The sequence below is a fragment of the Protopterus annectens genome, chromosome 6.part0, assembly GCF_019279795.1.
Source record: "Protopterus annectens isolate FY-2018-M chromosome 6.part0, PAN1.0, whole genome shotgun sequence".
NCBI classification, from domain to species: domain Eukaryota; kingdom Metazoa; phylum Chordata; order Ceratodontiformes; family Protopteridae; genus Protopterus; species Protopterus annectens.
The window spans coordinates 861,589,108-861,594,107 of record NC_056737.1 but is presented as its reverse complement, the minus strand read 5'-3'; positions in this window follow the sequence as shown (position 1 = coordinate 861,594,107).

Sequence of the window (5,000 nt, the reverse complement as noted above, 5' to 3'; positions counted from 1 at the left end):
TGCTTCCACTTGGTGAGTTAGTCAGAGGACATATTTGCAATAACGTAGTGACACTCATGATGCTTATCTTTTTCTTTCCTTTCACGGAATCAGGCAGATTATCAGACACATTGAAGTCTATTTGGAGGACATACTGATGAGGGTATCAGTTAATGGGCTCTATCTCATTCCCTCCAATACTGCTACCAAAGCCTTTCATGCTACATGAAGGATCTCTACTGCTCCTGTTCTTACCTCATGCTCTATTTATAGAAGGTCGTAGGCTGGAGTTTGTGTATCTCCCCTGCTCATGTTCTTACCTCATGCCCTGTTTATAGAAGGTCATAGGCTGGAGTTTGTGTATCTCCCCTGCTCATGTTCTTACCTCATGCCCTGTTTATAGAAGGTCATAGGCTGGAGTTTGTGTATCTCCCCTGCTCATGTTCTTACCTTATGCTCTGTTTATAGAAGGTCATAGGCTGGAGTTTGTGTATCTCCCCTGCTCATGTTCTTACCTTATGCTCTGTTTATAGAAGGTCATAGGCTGGAGTTTGTGTATCTCCACTGATCATGTTCTTACCTCATGCTCTGTTTATAGACGGTCATAGGCTGGAGTTTGTGTATCTCTCCTGCTCATGTTCTTACCTCATGCCCTGTTTATAGAAGGTCATAGGCTGGAGTTTGTGTATCTCCCCTGCTCATGTTCTTACCTCATGCCCTGTTTATAGAAGGTCATAGGCTGGAGTTATCTCCCCTGCTCATATTCTTACCTCATGCTCTGTTTATAGAAGGTCATAGGCTGGAGTTTGTGTATCTCCCCTGCTCATGTTCTTACCTCATGCCCTGTTTATAGAAGGTCATAGGCTGGAGTTTGTGTATCTCCCCTGCTCATGTTCTTACCTCATGCCCTGTTTATAGAAGGTCATAGGCTGGAGTTTGTGTATCTCCCCTGCTCATGTTCTTACCTCATGCCCTGTTTATAGAAGGTCATAGGCTGGAGTTTGTGTTGAAAGTGTATAATCTTAGCATCATCCTCAGAGAAAGTGACAGCTGTTATCTGGTCATGTTAACAGCTGATGAATATCACCTGAATTAGGCATTTCAACCCATTTGAGAACATATCAGTAGTTTTGCTGCACTCTTTTATTTGGATTTATGATTATTTATTAAATGTTGTTTGATGGATCAAACAGTGAACAAAACATCACTCGATGCAACTTTCAACTGTGAGCAAAAACTAAAGTTTTTTCTTTTTTTTTTTTTTTTTGCAGGGGGAAAAATCTCCTGTATCCTCTGTGTGTGGACGGAAACCCCAAAGCCCTAACTTTTATATGTCAACTCCATGGTCGAACAACAATGGAGTAAGGGCAACCCCACATGTTCGCTGAAAGTGGCTTTCAGCAAGAAAGCTTTTGCACTGTTGTCAGTCAAACAAATAGTGACTGCTAAAAACTCATGTTACAAATTATTTCTTGTCTGGACTATTTTAATGTTTTTTACCCATGGTTTTTAAGTATTGCACTTGACAAATTGCAGCAGTACAGAACTGGGTGGCAAGGCTCTTTACAGGCATCTGGTGATGCAGTCATATCACCACAATCCTTTGTACTCAACATTGCCTTTCTGTTAAGCATTATATCACTTGTAAAGTCCTTGTGATAGTGTTTAAAGCCCTACCTGATGAGAGACCTACCTATCTGAAACAGCAGATGCTGCCATACAAGCCACTGCATGCATTTGCTCAACTGCCTCGTGGCTCCTTGGAGCCCCTAGGTTAAGATATGTCTCATCTGGATTTACAGCTTTCCCTTTTAAGCCTATGGGATTCACTACCAAGGCAGCTGTGTGAGTGAGACTAATTGTATTCATTTAGAAGTTGCTTTCCAACTCACCCATTTCACAGGTTATGTTGGTGAGACCCATTGTAATTAATTTAGATCTTAAATTTAATAGTTTCTTATTTTTCAGCCTGATTGCTGGCTGGTTGATCCTTGGTCAGATTTTAATTGTATGCTCTATGGTTTATGTGATTTATTGCAATATGCCTTGTTATAGGCATGTAAATTAAGTGACCCGCGGTGGTGGTGCTGCGGTGGCGTTGTCCCCTCACAGTTAGACGTTGTCCGTTCAATTCTCAGTTAGAGCGTCTTCTGTGTGGCAACATGCATGAATGGGCATTCCTTCATTGAAGGTTGTGCATTAGGCCTGGCAAGCCAGTACGTAAAACTCTACTGCCAATCATTAGCGGACTGGAGTTCCGCTGTGGCGACCCCTAACCGGGAAAAGCAGAAAGACACAAAAATAGGCATGTAAATTAAGTCTGACTGGTTGATCGGCTGATTGATTGTGGGTAGCTTTGAATATATCTTTATATTTTAATAAGTAAAGATTATTTGTTTCAGGATAGGAAATAACACAGGTCATCGACAAAGTGTGTACAGCATGAAGCTTGTGTGTAGTTTTATACTGAATACATTCCATTCTTCGTTAGCTCCTTGAGCTTTGGTTTCACTTATTTGGATTTTTTTTATCCTGCCAAACAATTCACCTGTTCACGTGATATTGCCACTTCATCACACTCAGTCTGAAGTTTAAAACAGGAATTTCTCTGGGAGTCAGAAATAAATCCCTCACTGATCTCCTCTTGTCCTGCAACTTCTTGTTTCCTTCTTCATTGCTACCTCCCCACTACCTGACATCCATAAAATTTCTGCACTTAATTATGCTACTCTTCAGCTTATCCGGTATTATTCTCCCCCTACTGTGCCATCCTACCATGAGTCAATAATATATTGCGATATCTCTCAAACTCTGTCCCAACCACCTATCCATACTTCCTCTTTACACTTTCCCGACATTGCATCAAGCCTATTTAATATTGCCCTCCACTTTTATTCTAAATATAATCTAATTAATTGCACTTCAACTCAAACCCAAACAAAATTCAGTGCAAGAATCCTGTCCAAAAAACAAGTATGCATTTTTCCCTAATATACTAAAATCCTTCTAGATGGCAATATTACCCTTAATCCTGGCCTTACCTATCACAATGAACACAAAGATAATTCTGTCCCACATACTTCTGTAACCCAGCAACAATCAGTCCCCAACCCTGGTGATCTATTTTTTGCTGGAATAAATGTTGGAAGTATAAGAAATAAAACAGCTGAACTACATGCCTGGATTACCCAACATAAGCCTGATGTTTTCTCTGTAACTGAGACATGGCTTAAACCCAGCACAAACAATTCCAAATTTATACCTCCTGGCTATAATATCATCCATAATGACTGGATAAAAAGGAAAGGTGGTGGTATTGCTTTAAAATTTCCTACCACATTTCCTATTACAGCAAACCAACACCCAAATTCAGCTCAACAGAGCTTCTTATTGCTTTCCACAAAATATATAATTATTACTATCTTTTATATCCCTCCTGGCGCCAGTACAGCTACACTGGAAGACATCCTACATTGGATATCCTTAACGTTTCTGCAATAAAAATATTACTAGGTGATATGAATGTCAATTGGTTGGACATAAATTCTAAGTCCACAACATCTAGCATGAACTTATATGGTTCACACAACTAATTAATAGCCCTACACATTATATAAGACATCAAATTCCCTATTAGACTGGATCCCAGTATCAGATCCTAGCAAATACACCACCACAGGTAGAATGTCAGACTCCCTCAGTGATCATCTTCCACTCTATACGACTAGACATCTCATACATCCACTTAAACAGCATATTTATAAAACAACATTTAACCTTTCCAAGTTTAACTCATTAATATTCATTACTATACCATCCTCTATTAACTGGAACTTCCTAAAAATCCTCAATTCAGTACAACTTTTCTAAATATCCAAAATAGCCTTGTATCTCCTAGAAGGAAGAGATCGAAAACAAATAATGTGATTTGGCTATAGAAAAAAAGAGTAGAATGCTGATGCAGGACAGAGAAAAAGCATGGAAAGAATAATAAAAAATAAAACACCACCATATCATGAACACTTCAGAATGCTTTGCAGTCATACTAAAAAACAAATAATTAAAGAAAAAAAAAACAATGCTACAACAAATTTCAAAAATAATACCAAAATACAACTCTAAAATATCTTGGGCATCCATTAAAGAAATGTTGGCTCCTGTCCAAAAATTCAACCCAAAACCCTGTCCTCAAAACCAGGATAAACTAAATACGTAAATGTGAACAAGTATCTTCATTCCTTATCCTTCTTACTCTCCCTTCTTCACTTACTTCCTTACTGCTATCGAATTATCTTCTCTGACTTTTCTTAAATATGCCATAAGCCTGTTTTCCCTCACTTTGTATTGTAATTCCTATTTGTATTATAGTAACTTTCCTTTAATTTCTCTACAAATTGTCTAAAATTTCTCTAAATATTAAATGATTGTCATATACCTTGTATCAATTCTTAACCAATGTTTTATATTATATCTAATTTGTTATAATTATTTAAACTGCAGATGCTTTTGTTTTATTTCTGAAGATTGCAAAATTATTATTCTTAAAATGTTCTGTAAGAATTTAGAGGTTTTCTCCCCGGGCCTCCACTGAAAAATGGGCTTTTACCCAATCGGACTTTCCTGGTAATCAAATGTCAATCAATCAATCAATAAATAAATAAATGTAATCCAGCTGAGCTAATTAACTGGAATATACAAACTATGTTTTATTTTTTTACTTTTTTCAGCAAGTTTTAAGTGTAATATTTTTCTGGTAACATTTATAAGTAAATAGTAAATATTTTTGTTTATTTCTCATAACAGAATTATCAGCTAATTGAAGATTAGATACTAGTTTGAAATCAAGCGGGCCTTACACTCCTCTTGTCTTTTTAATCTTAAAATATTGTCTGGTGCAATTACTGAAAATGGATGAAAAAACTTCAAGTAAAAAAGTATACATTTATTAAACCAATGTAAAATATTTGTGTGTGTGTGTGTGTGTGTGTGTGTGTGTGTGTGTGTGTGTGTGTGTGTGTGTG